Below are 17,090 nucleotides of genomic sequence, written 5' to 3'. Positions count from 1 at the left end.
ACAACCTCAGCTTATTAAAAGCAACAACTTTCTGTTAAACTCAAAGTGTGAAATATTTACACAAACAAAGAAATCTCCAGGAGGCTGAGCTAAAAGCTTCCAGAAAAGATGAAATTCCTTGTTTTTAGTGCTGCTAGCCCGACCTTTCTCCTAAATCCACCTACATACTGTATCCATCTTCCTCCACCCAAGACTTGCATGTTGGGTTGGTTGGTTTTTGCTCCCGTGAGGCTGTGTTTTGGAACCCTTCCAAACTCTGCAACAGGTGCCGAGTGTGGTCACTGACTCTGCTCTGCTGCAGCAGCAGGAGAGCAGGCGCACGTAGCCTGTGATGTCAGCCCTCACTGCTAATAAACCCCTAGGTTCCATCCATGGAAGGTGTTCTGGGAGAATGAATGCACGGAGCCTTCAGAGCCACAAGGGGGAAGCGGCCGATGGCTAATGGATTGTCTTTTACAGGGTGACCTGACAAAGCCACCAGTCTCCCCTCACAAAAACAATCTGGGGATTCCCTACTGAGAGTTGCTTGCTGCCCACTGGGGGCTGTCTTTACAAAGTTGTGTGCAAAGCACCGTGAAAATGTTCCCATTTCAAAATGGTCTGCTCTTTAGCATTCCAGTTTTCCCCTTTAAGGACATTTTTGCTTAAAAAGAGAAGTTACAAAACCCTCTCGTATCCATTATAATAATGCATAAGCACATGGCAGAGTTTAATGATTATTTTAAATGGTTAATGTGAAAAAATGTTCAGGTGGCATTTGCAAGGATACTTCTGTGTTCCAGGTTCTATTACAGCTCAGCTTTCTACTAGCTATGTTATTTACAAGGTAACAGAGTAACACGTAAGCTCATCCATTTTTTGAAATGAACCTAAACTTAGTTTGAAATCTGTAGGCTTGTTTCTATCGATTCTGATAAAGCTACTAAAGCTTGGAAAAAGAGAGAGGAAATGATAGACTGAGAATTTAAAAATCTCTTTATTCCTAATTCTAATCTCTTGTTCTTTCAGGAGCTGCACATATTAATACCTGCCTGTGTATTCCCTTGAGGGCTGGGCTGGAAAAACATTGCTGTACTGTTTAGTTTTGTGTGTAAATTGCCACAGCATCTTTACCTTTAGACATGAAAGTACATATACTCACTGCAATAGTCACCTTTCCCCACATGTTCTGGTTCCCCTTGTTTGCTTTTTTTGTTTGTTCTGCTTTTTTTCCCTCTGAGTTTTTGTGAAGTAGCTAGTACTTTTGCTCAGTCACTCATTTGCAGTATCTAACTAGGTTTCAGGACATGAAAGAGGAAACTGCTTAATGCACACCGGTGATGCTGAGGCGATCGGACAGGAGTCTGCTGGCTTGTCCAGAACATTTGTGTCTTGAGTATTGTGTGCCTGCACTGTGCTGGGAGTAGGGAGGTAACAAAGAACAAGGCTCAAAGAGCTGAAAGAAGATGTCCTTCTCATATGACAAGAGAGGAGACAGATGTGTCCCCATGCAGGGGACCCGGGAGGATCTCAGGGCAGACTTCCTGGAGGAGGTGATGCATGAGCCAGGCACATCACTCCTTGCAAGGCCTAACCCCCAAAAGGGAGGGTTGGGGACTGGCACTTGACTGCTCACTGGGCGGCCCTTTCCAAAGCGGCCCGTTCCTCGTGGCTGCCGGCCCACAGCAGCTTCGCCCTCAGATAGAGGACGGGGCTCTAAAAAGTGCCCTGCACATCCTCCTGCCTCACATCAAATACGGCACTGCAGAATACGATCGCAAACCTTGCCATCGTGCCTCCACAAAAAAGACACATGCTGCTTCTCACAGAGAATGAAACCCTCACATCAAGAGACGGGCAGTTGCTCTATGACAAGAACACCACCGGTCAGCCAGGAAGACTATGGGATTTCCAGGCGTTACGTTAAAACCATCATGTGCTTCAGGAAACTATGGGTGAAGATGCCAGCGACACTTTCTGATGGCAGTGGGGAGAGGTGCCAACACTTATGAAGAACCCATGATGTGCTCTTCTGCCAGGCACACCATCTGCATCATCTCATTCAGAATGAACAACGCTTCTAGACCATCATCCCATTGTGATGATGAAGACGGTGAGGCTCAAGAAGGGGAATTTGCTCCATGTTATCAGGTGGTCACTTCGTGAGCTAGGAACACAAGTCTCCGTGACCCCTTTGTCAGGTTCTTTCTAGCATGCCAGGCTGCGTCCAGCGCTCCTCTTTCTTTCAATCTCTATAGTCAGTCTCAGTTATCTTGAATTAGATAGTCTCCTGCAAATCGGTAAGGAAAAGACGAAACAAGACAATACGCCCAGTAGGGCAAAAGGCTGGAATAGGCCCTTTGGAAAAGATGACAGCTGCATGGCTAATGTGCACGTGCAAAGGCGCTTAGTTAGCTTCAGGCAGCGTGGAAGTGCAAACCGAAACCAAAATGAGATACCAGTACACGCTCACCAGAACGGTAACAGTTTCAAAGACCGACAATGCTAAGTGCTGTGGAGGATATGGGGCAACGAGAACTTTAACACGTTGCTGGTGGGAATGTAAAATGGTACAATCCCTTTGGAAAACTTTAAATATATGCTTACCCTCTGATCCCCAAATTCCACTCGCGGGTGGTGTCCTGAGGCTGGCTCTTACTGGCTCCTGAGAGCTGATTTGGCGTATCCCTTTCTAACTCACATTCCCTGGGTAGCTTGAAATTGGCCACAGTGGGATATTTACAAACGCTTTTGAGTCAGAGCTGCTTTCGTTGGTGAGCTTCCTGTTAAACACGTAGCCACACCACACTGTATATACCTGAAAGACACGACTGCATGTGGCCACCAAAGGATTTGCACAAGAATGTTCATCGCACTTTTATTTCCTCCTAAAAAAAATTTTTTTAATCTTTATTTATTTTTGAGAGAGAGAGACAGAGTGCGAGCAGGGGACGAACATAGAGGGAGACAGAGAATCTGAAGCAGGCTCCAGGCCCCGAGCTGTCAGCACAGGGCCCGACGCTGGGCTCGAACTCAGGAACCGTGAGATCATGACCAGAGCCAAAGTCGGCCGCTTAACCAACTGAGCCACCCAGGTGCCCCGCACTTTTATTTCTAATAACCCCAAACTGGAAATAACCCAAAAGGTCCACCAACAGGAGAAGAAAAATAAACTGTGGTATCTTCATGCAATGAAATCCTACACAGCAAAACTAGGTAACAAACTACTGATAAAGACAACATGGGTGAAGCTCACAAGCTGTGGGTTGAGTAGAAGAAGGCGGACACACATCAGTGCAGACAGCACCGTTGCATTTATCAGAAGTTCAGAATAAGCAAGCGAATCAATGTTGACAGAAATCAGAAGCACTTTGCTCTGGAGGTTGTGGGGAGACTGGGAAGGAAGATGAGGGAGCCTTCTGGATGCTACAGTTGTTCTATCGTGATCTGAGTGATACTCATATAGGTATGTACATCTAAAATTCACTGAGCGGTACACTTAAGATCTGTACATGTTCCTGTAGAGACATCATACCTCAAAAATGAAGAGCACACACACATACATTCTACTCAGCCGTCCTGTTCATAAGGTGGAAGAGTCACTCCCATCCCAGCAGTGCAGAGCATGCAACGACAGTGAGTAATGACAAGAAGGCAGCCTGAGTCTTGGCAGACAGATGATCTTAGTTTTACTGAAGTCCAACACACTGCCATCATGGACACTTTCAACACCTGTACCGGCAGCAGGGCCGGTGCATAAAGACTGCCTCCACCGGCACATACTCCCCAGGCACATCACTGCCTGGGAAGGAATCCAGTGAACACATCAGCTGTCTCTCCCACACACCTACCACCACCATAACAGCAGAAATCTAGAAGTGTAAAGATAGGAACTCTCATCCAACTTGGGCAATATGCCAGCCTTTGCCGTCAACAGAGAACACCGAAGCCTCAGACCTTACCTGCTGAGTTATTCCAGAAGGATGCAAAGAGGCTGCTGTGTCTCTGAGTATTTTTTTTCAAAGCCGAAGAAATGCCTGCTTCCTTTATCGTCAGCAAGAAGAAAGACGAGCGATCATGTCATCTCACAGTTCTCTGTTCCTGGCAGGAGGTAGGCCTAAGCCCTTCTGCACGAGTTACGGAGCGTTCTTGTCATGAGTATACCCTAGACCCACCGTGCTATTAGCTTTAGACTTTAATGAAAAGACTGGACAGTATCCCACACGAGGGAGAAGTGCAGCTGACAGCACCGGCCATCTGCACTCATGAACTTATCAGAGCCGCATGAGAAAGATTTGTTGCATCATCCCAAAAAATCTGTCCACCATCAAAAGATTGAGGATGAATAGAAGCTCGAAAGATTCCTCCCTCAGGGTTGCGTTTTATTCTATTTTGAAATAACCATATTTGGGTTTGGGGGGTTTTGAGGGAGGAGCGCTAAGTACTCTATTTTTTTAAGTTCTTATTTAAATACCAGTTAACATACAGTGTCATATTAGTTTCAGGTGTACAATAATAGTGATTCAACACTTCCGTACATCACCCGGTGCTCATCATGACAACTGGACTCCTTAATCCCCATCCCCTCTTTCACCTCTCCCCCCTCCCACCTCCCCTCCAGTAACCATCAGTTTGTTCTCTACGGCTAAGAGTCTGTTTCTTTTGACATAACCGCATTTTAATACATAGGAAACTGAGAGTTGGTTTTAGAATGCTTTAGTGTTTTGGGAACAGCAGGAAACTAATTCCGGAGACTTTGACCATTGTTAGACATTCTCTTAGTTGGGGTTCCCCCAGAAACAGACCTTGAAACAAGAAATCAAGTACAGATTTGGGAGGTGAAAGGCAACCAGAGGGGAGCAGGGCAGCAAGCGGAAGGAGACAGAAAGGGGAAGGAGCCTGAACTGGTGTGTGACAGGCAGGCCACGGCTGGAAGGAAATGGAGCACAGCCCCACCAGGGAAGCTCTGGGAACCAATTTAAAACACACTCACCCATGAATAGTCCCACCCATGGGGAGGGAAACAGGGTATTTCCATGCCAAGTCCCATCTGTCATTGGTTGAAGTCTGCTCCCAGGGGGTGTTAATGCCCCAGAACTTCTGGTCTGCCAAGCAGATGGTGGAGTGGGCTCTCTGACAAAGAAGCATGGGCGCTGGCATTTGCAGTCAGGCAGGTGTGCTCTCAAGAGGTGAGCACTAGAGGATCTGAGCAGGGTGCCAAGTGCATCTGCGACAGAGGAACTTGAAGCGATTGGCCAAGAACTTCTGTATTTGTGCAGTCTCTGGTTGCACTTGGGAGGCATACGCACAGAAGAGTGAGAGGCCACACATCAGCTAGATCTGTACCTTTATAAATCTACAATCCATTGATGTAGCAGCTCAAATGTTTAATCGGTACCATGGGTCTAAGAACTGTCATCACATTGGACTACCCGGCTTATTCCCTGGGCTAAGCTGTACAGATCTTTAAGAAAGTAGAGACATCAGTGTTCTGCCTTCTTCATGCCAGTATGTCCACCGTGGCTCAGACCTTCATTTGCATCTCCCTGCCTCTGCTCTCCAGCCTTCGCAGTCTGTCTACCACACTGCACACAGAGTAATCTGCCCACGGTTCTGATCACCTCATCCTCTGCTTGAAACTCTCCATTGGCACCCAGTTGCCAGCAGGACAAAGTCTGTCTCCCAAGTTCAGCAGACAAGGCCCTGTGTGATTTGGACTTTGTTTGCCTCAAGCTCTACGTAAAATATAAAAACTCTCATGTACCTACATCCAATGTCATGTCTATTTGAAGATGCTGCCCCCCACCCTGTATTAATGCTGTCCGTGGGTGGGGTGATCATATAATTTATCATCCAGACTGGAATACTTTTAAGAGTGCAGGAGGGCATGTTAATTTCAGAGAAACACCAGGCATAACGTGGGACCATCACAAGCAAAGCAGGATGCTCTCCTTATCTATGGGTGTCTCAGAGGATGTGAGCACTAATGCGACTTCATCCATTTATGCCTCACAGCAGGCATGAGATGGCAATCCTTTGGTTTTCAGACCCATCACTGCTGATGGAACCTACACTTTTATTACAGGTGACACTATCCTGTCATCAGGCCTCCAGGAAAGGAATCTGGGAAAACCCCTTACACCTCTAACTACTTCCTACCCTCCCACCATTGCAACTTCCTTCCATGGCAAGGCTCGGATGTTTTGTGGAATTCGGCTCTTGTATAGCCCAGTTCAGCTCACTACTGCAGAGGTGGAGCACATCTATAGTGTCCTCAGAACATTCCATCTACTTGCCCTAAGCACACCAGCCTTGCTGGCATTGACAGATGGCTTCCGCTTGGTTGTCTGAGTGACGTGGCTTCCCCCAGCCAGGAGCAAAGACTGCTTTCATGTCCAAAGATGTCACTCTGGGTGATTCTATCTTGCTTTAATGCTGGCAATGGCTCACAGATTTGGGTGATTAAATTTTGCAAGGCTCACACATGTAAAACCTGTGATGGGTCTCAGATAGGCAGCAGGTGGGAGGCCACAGCATTTTTGCTTTGCTGGGAGAAAGTCATCTCCATTTCATCACCAATTATAGCAATGAACCATTTACTGAACATGTATTAAGTGTCTACACTATGCTGGATATTAACATAAGCGCTGGGGAGATAAGAAACATTAAGACATAGTTTTACCTCAAGAAACTTAAGTAAGAGTCTAGCAGAAGGACTTCAGGCAGAATCTCAGAATTGGTTAGTGCATGCCACCAGCTCTATATCTCTCAACTTTTCTGTATTTAAAAAGAATTCTCCAAAAATAGAAATCCAACAAATACACAACAAAAATTCAAGCTACTCTGTAATTAAGTATAATACATAATTATTTCAGTATCCAATCTCCTACCGAAATTGTTTCTCCGCTCTTATATTTTTTAGATTATAGTCTAACCATATCCATTTATCTAATGAGATCAGCCATTTGTCTGCAGCATAAGCAACAGGACTAAATTCAATGTCATCTGTTTACTTAAGATGGAAATGATATGCATGTAGCAGAGTAGCCTTTGGGTACAAGTGAAGTATCATTCAATGTCATCAGAGAAAATATAAATCAGCGAGAAGGAACAAACATGGAAGGTTCAGTCAGTACATTGTTGTTGGACTTCCCGTATGTGCCAGGGCTACAGGATGGAGTGGAACAGAGTCCTTGCCCTCAGGGCACATATATATTCTGGTCTTGAACAGCCTTTGGGGAGGACCGATACATGCATCCCGCAGGATCCCCAACTTCAATCCAGTGTTTTGCAATAAATTCCCAAATTGCGAGACCCATTCGCCAGTATGTTCTGTAAAGTGTTTTTTCTCTTTTTCTTTCTGTGTGTGCATGGGGCAAGAGGCCGGTAGTCACACAGGAAACATACAAGACAGAAAGGATGCTGTTTGGACTGATGAAAGTCTCATCTCTACACGTCTGTCTTCTTCATCTCCAGCTGGCTGTGCATGCCTGTCATTGGTAATGGGCTGGCTGGTGGCTCCTCTCTGAGTTTTCTGTTGTAAATATCTTTGCGGGGTCCCAGTGTTCAGTACTTTGGTCTCGGCTGCTCTGTCACGTTTGGCTCCTTGACTTTGCTACGTCATCACCACTTTCAGTTCATAACTGCTGCTGAACATCTCATGCTGTGGCTTGACTGTGCTGAAGCCTAATCCCCAAACACAAATTTATCAACATCCAAATGGCCAGAGCATAGACATTGGGATATGAAGTCTTTACTTTGCCAAAGGAACTCCAGTTGGGGAACAATGTACCCAGCCCAGGATTTAAATGTGGGCTGATCCATATAGTAAATCTGTGACCATGGGCAAGTTATTTAAGCTCCCTGAGGCTCAGTTTCCCCACCTGTGAATGTGGATGTAACAGTCTACCTCCCTGAATTCCCATGAGGATGAAATGAGGTGAACACGGACAGCATTCTCTGCACAAGGCCCAGCACAAAGTACGCACTTAATACCTTTCAGTTTTCTTCCTTTGCCCCCGCCACAGTTCCTGGCCTGCTCTGATGTGCACAGTAATGTAACTAGGCAGCGAACCTGGAAAAAGTGGGATGGTGTCAGGGTAGGAGCTGATCCTGGAATTGGGGAGTGCCAACTTTTAAACATATACTACCCAGCTACTCTCTTCAAATATTTGCATCGATGTATGCACTTATCCCCTAGTTTCTCAGCGAAGATGTGAGCAAAAATATGTCACCTTTCCATTTCACTGAATATACTTTTCAAGACCAACTGAGGAACTGTTGTTGAGTTAAAGAAAAAAAAAACGTTATGGGGGACAAGGCAAGACAGAGGGTAGGAATGGAGTATTTTGTTTTTGCTCACAAACCTTTACTGGGAACCGCTTGTTTGTCAGAGACCATATCGACCAGTGCACATTCAACTTCTCATTTATCCTCCAGCAATCTCACTGAGGTGGGTACTATGATCGGCCCCATTTTACAGATGAGGAAAGTGAGGCACAGAGAGCTATTCCAGCTTAGTGTCGAGGATCACACAATCACTAAGTGCCAAAGCTGGCAGGTGAGCACAGGCAGCCTACGTCCACCGAGCCAGACTATGCCACCAACACGAGCACTTCCCGGAAGGGCCCAGGCCCAAGCAAGCTGAATTATGGAAACCATCACAGCCTTGACTATTTGCTCCATAAGGCCTCTTTCCAGATCCAGAAAAGGAGGGCAGTGGCTGGCATCACTACTCTGAGTTTTAAGGGCAGTAGTTTTGTTGGAGAACCTTGATAACAAAACGAAACAAAAACCCATTATTTCCAATGGAAAAATGCACCATCAGGTAACACACTCTTTTCTGAGTTGTATCACATGCTCGGTCTTGTAAAGCTCATGGACCATCCTTCAGGAGTGCCATTACCACATCATTATGTGTAATTTTTTTCTTTTTCCTTCTTATATCAGCCATAATTTACACTGTTCTCAAGCTCAGTGCTCATTACAACCTTAGTAAATCCTTGGAAGGAAATAAAAATCGCCGAAGAGTTCATCTGATAGAGACATTTTTTCATAATTTTGTAGATTTAATATTGTTATTAATTATTTGCCATTTCAAATATTTCAGGGATGTGGGTTATACTGTTTTACATTTTTTTCTTAAGCCAAAACTGCTGAATGTGTGAATTCTAGTTGTATGCAGGGACTCATCATGCCCACGGTATCTGCAGTCTTGTTTGTGGATATGTGAGAACTTTCCTAGCCCAGAACCGTTGTCTTTTTCCTAAAAGCCTGTCCCAGTACCACCAAACTGTACCTTGGAAAGCAAATAAAACTCTCTGGTACTCCAACAAGGGAGGTGCGGGGTCTGTCAGGGCTCGTGGAAAGGAAGAGAGGCTAACGGGGGAAAGAACAGACCCTCACTGAAGGTCGATTAGGTGAACTACAAAAAATTGCCAATACCGAACCACTTTGTTACCTACAGAAATGGCAATTTCATATGGTTTAATGCAACAGTAAATGCCAGGGAAGACGCCTTTTATATCTTTCCACACTTGATCCTCATAATGACACTATGAGGCCAGAGTGATCCCCATTTTACAGATAACGAAACTGAATTAAATGCTGAAGTCATCGTTTTAGTTTGGGTTCCTCCACAAGTTGGCCCAGAGTTAAAGACACAATATGAATAGTATGTTTGGAAGACAATCCCAGCAAGCACTGGTAAGAGAATGGCAATATGCAACAGGGAAGGGAAGCGGTAAGTTACAGGGACCTTGTCAAGCTAGTTACCCTCTGGGCCGCTGGAGCCTAATCCTGCTGGGGAACTCTGGGAAACAGGAAGGAACACGTGCTGCAGAGTCATCCCACCTTGGGGACAAGGGAGCTAGGGTATTTAGTCACAGGTCCAGGCTGCTTGGGACTAAGATAGCACATTAGTGCCCCAGTATTTCCACATCAGGCTGGAAGTAGGACCAGTGGGTAATGAAGTCATGAGACGAGAGGGCCAGGGTCCAGCTGTGTTTGCTATGGTCCCATAGGCAGAACTAACAGAGGCCGGATTTGAACTTATGGCATTCTGACCTCATAACTCATGTCCTTCCCACTAAAGCACAAGATATTGTCAAAACCCAGGAAAGATCAGGGGCACCAGAACTATCAGGAATCAACTCTAGGGCTACATCTGGATAGCTGTGGGACATGTGCCAGAAGAAATACCATTCCATGCTTCCCTGCTGTGTAATAACTGCAGTCACATTTGTGGATCCCTCTAGAGTTTACAAAATGCATGCACTCCATCACTTCACTTGGCCCTCCTCTTGCCCATGAGGCAGACTAAAATCCATTCTCTCACAAGATTATTATATTTTCATAAGTTTACTCTATAACTATTGAGTAAATGTGGTAGGAATTGTTCTAGGTGGTGGAGATGTGGAAGTAGACCAAATAGACAAACACACCAGCATGGTAGAACTCCTACTCCAGTGGGGGCAGCAGAATAAAGAAACAAAAAGAGATGCATAACACAATGTCGTATCACAGTCAGTGCCATGAAAAACTTTAAATGAGAAAAACTGACGGAGATAGCGAGGGATGCTGATGTTTCCAATTGGGGGTGGGGTCAGGGAAGACGATTACATCTGGGCAGGGAAGGGAAGGAAGCAAAGCTATCTGGAGGAAGGACATTCCTAGCAGAACTAAGAGAAAGATGAGCCATGTGACTAGGGCATGGTGAGAGAGGAGTTCCGAGATATCAGCAAGGACAATGTGCCATCTTGTTGGCTATAGTCAGGACTTAGGTGTTGGCTCTCAGTGCCATGGGGAACCACTGAGGGATTTAGAGCAGGGAAGTGGCATGATATATGTTCTAAAAGGCTCATTTTTTACTTATCTCTAACTCATGTGGTCAGCAAGACCCGACACCAGAATTTCAGTGGAAGTCTTGTGACTCCTGATCCAGTGCTCTTCCCACTCAGGTTCACGGTCATTTTCCAGACCTGGAAGTCCTTGGTACCATGTTTTTCCTATCCCTTGAAGAGTTATTTGTAGCCTCCTGGCCAAATATTAAAACTGCTGTTGCATATTCCTCAGGCATCTGGCTCTCTGGGACTTCTCTTTGCCTCTTGGCCAATCAGCTTTGACATTCTCCCATTTCTGAGAGCATCCTGTCCTCTTACCAGATATCCAGCAAAACTCGTGACCTACAAAGTGGCTCACCCAAAGCTTAAGCCTGACCATGAAAGTCAAGTGAGGACAATGGGATTCAAAGATAACCACTCTAATCATAGAGTTTAACATAACAGGTTTCCAGGGGTCTTCATGGTATCAAGGGATTTTTCTAAATTAAGACCAAATGAAAATTCCCCCAGGCTATGGAAACAGAGATTACTGGATCTCATTGTCTTTCTCCTCCAGACCAATATGGAATCTGGCAAAAGGTGCAAGGAGATATTGTAGTTGCCTTTTCCTTCATCATTACTATTTTTTGTTTCTAAAATCTCAGATTTATTTGCTTCAAATCGAAAGCTGCATTGCTTTTTCAGCCAAGGCTGCAAAGACAAACAGCCTGTTTTGGGAATTACAATGTGGGGCTTTCTTGGCTGCTTTTTAGTGTCAACATCTGCAATGAGAGCATTTACCCCCTGGTAAGGCAAGGAGAAGAACCGACACATCCCACTCTCCAGGACCTCCGGTGACACTACAGTATTGACAGAAGTCACCATTTGTCTTTTGTCACTGGAGCAGGTCAGCCTGACACCAGGCGCACATGTATAGAAGAAGCGTGTAGACAGATAGTCACTTGTTTGGCTACATCCACAGCTTAAATTTGGCGTCCTCCAAACATGTAATGTTTCAAAGGCAGAATGATATTTCTGTTCACTTATTAAGGGATGACTAACTTGCTTTTGGCTGCACTACAAATGAATCACGGTAACAATCCCCAACTTGCGACTTGTGGTGTTCTGATGTAATGCATTTCTATTAAAAGAAGAGGAAAGAGAGTGGGTGAGAGTGAGATCATGCAAAGACAGAACATAACACCAAGGGAGCTAGCGTAATTGATGAACTGCCGAGACCAGGTCTGTCCACTTCAAGGTGTTTTCCTGTGTCCTGGGTGGGGATCCCTTGCCAATCAGTTCCTACCCATTTACAGTTGCACAATATAGACCCAGATTACGACCTGGAATTTGGAGGGATTCAATGAAGAAAACATATCATTTGGGGTTGAAAACCAGATATTCCTTGAAAGCATTTTTAAAGCAGTTTTGATTTAGTGTCACTTTGTAGATAATTATTTGGGAGCAAATGATAGAAGTTAGAAAAGCAAACAGACAACCTCACCTTTTAAGGTGTTTTAATGGGGGTGCCTGGCTGGCTGGCTCAGTTTGTAGGGCATGCAACTCTTGATCTTGGGGTTGTAAGTTCAAGCCCCATGTTGGGTATAGAGATCACTTTAAAATAAATCTTTAAAAAGGTTTTAATGAATGCAGCTCCTTTGTGAGTGGCAGAAGGAGGGTGTGGGAAGGCGAGACAAGGAATGGAAGGCAGCTAATAAAGGTGGGTCATCAGACAGACTCCCCCTGGGGAGCTGGAGGACCCTCACCTCCTCCACATCTCCCCTCACAGGCAAGGTTGCCAAAGACAGCTTGAGGCCTCTCCCAGAGCCTGTTAATTGCCTGGCCTGGCTGAGTGGCTTTCAGGCCCTTTTCAACAAAAAACAAATACAAAAAGACCTGAAAGGTATCCTAAAAGATCCTGTGAACCCACAGGTATTTTTCCTGTGTTAATCACCATTCGGGAGCGGACACTTCCTTCCTCCCAGATCCCTTCTGTACTCTCTACAAGGTGCCCCTGCTGTCTTCTGAGCAAGATCTGAGTGTGCCAAGGAGAGGCAGAGAGGAAATTAGACTCTGGCCTGTCGTGACCGGCAGCCCACACTGGCTTTGTCCCAGGCTCTGGCAGAAGGGGATTATAAGAGCCAGTGCCTCCCCAGAACGGGAAATCACTCAGAGAAGGGAGTCTTTTTTTTTTTTTTCCAGTAAACCTATTTTCCCTACCCTGTGGTTTTCTTTCTGGGTTTCATCTACTATCAGATCTGTCATTGACCTAAAAAGGACTTCAATGTGTTGGAAAAGCATGCTTCAAGCAGCTATAATAAATCTCAAATTGATATTTATGAAGTTAACTTTCTCTCACCCAGAATCTGATCGCATAGTATGTGGATGTCACTCATCTTAGAATTATGTCGTGTTAGAACCAAAAGGGTCTGTCTGTAAAGATTAGCTAAACCAACCTCCTGTTTTTTACTGATAAATCTGAGACCTGAAAAAGTGACATTCTGAGGGTCTCTGACACTCCTACGTAAGCAGCAGAAGCCAGACTTGAAGCCAAAACTTCTTTTGGCTGGGTTCCATTGTGTCCCACAGCCTTTCTTCTTGGTAAGCCTGTCTTTGAAAAGTTTTATTCGGCAACTACAGAGTCTGGATGGAGGATAAGAAAAGGCAGTAGGCTCAAGACCCATCCTCTTTGCTGCCTGTTAGTATCGCCACCTAATGCTGCCATCTACAGATGAGGTTTGGCCCTTGGGATTATTTCTGATCTCTCTTAGTGGACCCCAGATCTCCAACTACGGCCAGCCCACAGCTCTGTTACAGCGATGGCCCTTCCTCAAACCCTCTTCATCCTTGTGCAAACCGGTCTGTGCTGGGCTAGGGCCACACGTCCCGCTGCACCCAAGATCCTACCTCCACCCTTTACTCACTGGGTCCGCTTAGGTGAGCTACTGACATTCTTTAGGCCTCAACTGCTCCAGCTAGAAAATGAAGGTAATCATTTAATCATTTCCATAGGGTCTTGTACTGAATAAATTTTTTAAACCGTAAAGAAAGAACTTAGCAGACCAGTTACTATTACTGTTATCATTCTTCACCTGAAGGGTGATGAGAGCAGAGAAGCTAACAGCTTAAGTGGCATGTTCAGAGCCTGGGAATCAATCTCGATTTAACATTCAGTTCTGGCCTCTTTGGCAACAAACACAGAACAGAAAATATTGTTATCAAGATTGACATTGGATTGGGCCTTACCAGTACAAAGTGTTTGGCACTGGCTCCTGTTAGAATATTGCCTTTGTTTTGAATGTTGTTATCTCTTCTGTGATTTTCCATGTGTGAGTGTGAGTGCACTAAACTCAGGGAAATTATCCTCTTGTTGACAACACGGTAGACTTGATGAGTACTTATTGAATGTGTGTTGAGTGAATAATCTAGAATCTATACATAGGTATGGAAACATGGATTATGTGTTGATTCACACGACAGACTCCGACTATATTAAGGGTCAAGACTATGACTTTGTGTCATTTCCCCCTGCTTTTTTCTGAAGATCTCTTACCTAGCTCAATAATAAGCCTGTGTAGCTTGAGGTTGTCCATTTTGCGGACTGAAGTGTCTCGGTCACCATTTCACTATTGTGCTCTGATGTTTTCCTGGCTTTCTTTACCCCTTCCAGACCCAAGAGAAGAGATTAATTTAAGGGCAAAGATAAAATCACTATAAACTAACCTGTCATCAGTTTCACCTTCCTTTTCCAGTGCAGAAACTAAAAGTAAGTATAAAGAAAAAAAAAAGAGCATAGCTTCAATCCCTGGCTTCCTTTTTCTCCTGTGAATATATCAAAGAACACCTACTAATGTCTCTACTGTCCTGAGTGGGGCTTCTTTAGGAAAGTAACATCCTATACAGGTTGATATCCAGGTAGCACGTGGACAGGCAAGAGTAGACAGTGCGTGTACTTGATATGCTTTCACAACAACCAAAAAGCAGAACTGAGAAGTTTCAGAAGTCACAGAAGGGAGTCTCAGTTCTTCCCCATGCCTCCATCATCCTCTCCCCTCTGATCCCACAGTAGAATCCCACAGACTCCTCCTGCCAGGTGGGTGGCCTCAGCCAACACCCCCTCTCGGGATGCTTTGTCACTCAGCATCTCCCTGCCACTCAGAAGGAAGAGTGACACATGTTCCACCCACCTTTCCATTGGAAATTCAAAGCAGCTGCGTCTCACAGCAGCTCGCGTACTGAGAACTTAGAAACCTTCCTTCTTCACCTTCACAAAAGTCTCCCTGCCCAAGTCTCCATCCTGCGATCTGCTGGGACAGGACTTAACACAGTGGCTGCTTTCTTCGGTCTGTCATCCCAGGGGTCATGGCAGTAGATCTGCAGATCTGGCAGATCTCTAAATAGTTTTTACAATGCCCCACCCATCAGGGCATGGTCGCCTTAGAGAATGGATGGAAAATATCCCCTTGCTGTAACTGGGTTCAACCCTGTGGCTTAACACCATCTTATTTGGCAATCTTTTTCTCTTGACATATTTAGTAATCACTCTAAGGGAGATTTATTAGACTGCTCATAGGAACAAACAATGCACTAAATATTACACATATGCATGCTTTCAATACCACTCCTTTTCTAGCCTATTCTGGATCTTTCCGCAAAGTCTGTCTTTTAACAGTTATCAAAACTCTCTCTTGTCTTTAAATTCCTCTTGGTTCTCCCCTCCCCAAAATGACTTTATTGTTGGGATTTTTTGTAGCTGGAAGTTCTTTTAATCAAAATTCACTGGGCCATGCTTAGAGAAAGAAGAATGGATAAAAAAGACACACTCACAGTTGAAAATCATTGACGACATTTTGCTCCTCATTAATCTCCAGGCATCAAAACAAAAAGCTAGAGTTTTATGAAAATAATCTCTTAGGTATCTCTGGGAGATTGTGTGTGTGTGTGTGTGTGTGTGTGTGTGTGTGTGTGTGTGTGAAGGAAAGAACTCAAAATGTTTCAGCCAAATGTCGTACTATGAAGTGTTTCCCAACCTGAGGGGTGGCGCCCACGAGATGTTGGGGAGGGTACACTGAGAATTAGGGTTAACAACTCATGCTCTGTGCTAACTAAAAGACTGACAGCTGGTGCCCCTCCGACATTTTCAAAGAGCATAATAAATATCCCACACACCCTGGCACATGCACAGCAGAATGTCTTCACAAATAATCCATCTAGAGCAGATTCAAGAGAAAATATATCAGGGTCATGGAGATGCTCAGGTTATGAGTTATAATGGCATAGTCACAGTGTGGTGACTGGATGTTAAACTTTATTCCCTTTACATATGAAATGTTTTTCTTTATCCATTAGATACACAGAGGCTATCTCTGCTCTAGAGAGAGCACGCTCAGTTTTAGGCACAGGTCTACCTCGCCTACCTAGCACCCCACTACGTGTCCACCACCGGCCTCATGTTGCAGACCGGGCACATTTCACAGAGAACAGGCCTTGGACCGTAGAGTACACATACTCCTACCTATGTGAACTTGAGCACTTGTGATTTTTTAGGGCTGGGGCAGTGAAAGCACAAATGTGGCCATTAGTTGTGAGCAAGTACCTTGATTCAACTGCTGGCATTGTTAACCTAGAAGTGTGTGGCAAGGCGCTGGGAGCACGGGTTCTGGAGCCAGACCGCCCGGGAGAGCCCAGCTTTCTCTCATACTAGGCGCGTGACCTCGGGCAAGGAACTGTGTCTCGGTTTCCTCATCTGTAAAATGATGCTAGGACTTGTAGCGACTTCATAGTTTCCTGTAAGGGTTAAATGAGTTCATCTGTACAAAGGCCCTGGTACTGTGCCGTCTAGAGGAGGAGCTGTTCAATGAGTGCTCGTATTCCCAGCGTCCACTTCGATCACAGGTGTAGAGGGCGTGACGTGGCCACTGTGACTTGGGGTGAGGTGTGCTGACTAAATCCCACTGTGCTCCTTTAGCACGACTGCCACGTGTCCCAGCCAGTGTCTTGCAGTTACGTCTCCCTTCCCATGTAAGCACGCAGGGAATGCCAGAGGATATGAAGTCCCTCGAGGTGAACCTCTTATCTTTGAAGGCACTCAGGGACTAAGTTGGAGGGGAAATCATTTGGCTGCCCTACCAATCGGCAGCAAGGGAGGGTCCCACGGCAGACCTCTGCACCTGAAGCTGCGCCTCAGTTCACACCATACCTTCCATCTTCAAGACGGTGGACGTACGTGAGACTTTCAGGCATTATAGACCAACTGAGTCACAAATAACAGAACGTGTGGAAAGAATGCTG

The 17,090-nt window shown here is 45.2% G+C and overlaps 1 protein-coding gene across 2 annotated transcripts in view; it reads left to right on the top strand.

Annotated features, from left to right (window-relative positions):
- The window catches only part of PTCHD1 (patched domain containing 1), a 56,287-nt gene that overhangs the window by 19,595 nt on the left and 19,602 nt on the right, over nt 1-17,090 (top strand). The window lies entirely within an intron of this gene.

Source organism: Panthera pardus, unplaced genomic scaffold (genome assembly GCF_024362965.1).
Source record: "Panthera pardus isolate Hobbes unplaced genomic scaffold, ASM2436296v1 HiC_scaffold_27, whole genome shotgun sequence".
Taxonomy (NCBI): domain Eukaryota; kingdom Metazoa; phylum Chordata; class Mammalia; order Carnivora; family Felidae; genus Panthera; species Panthera pardus.
Note: the sequence above shows the minus strand (reverse complement) of the source record. Positions and strands in the feature narration are given on the sequence as shown.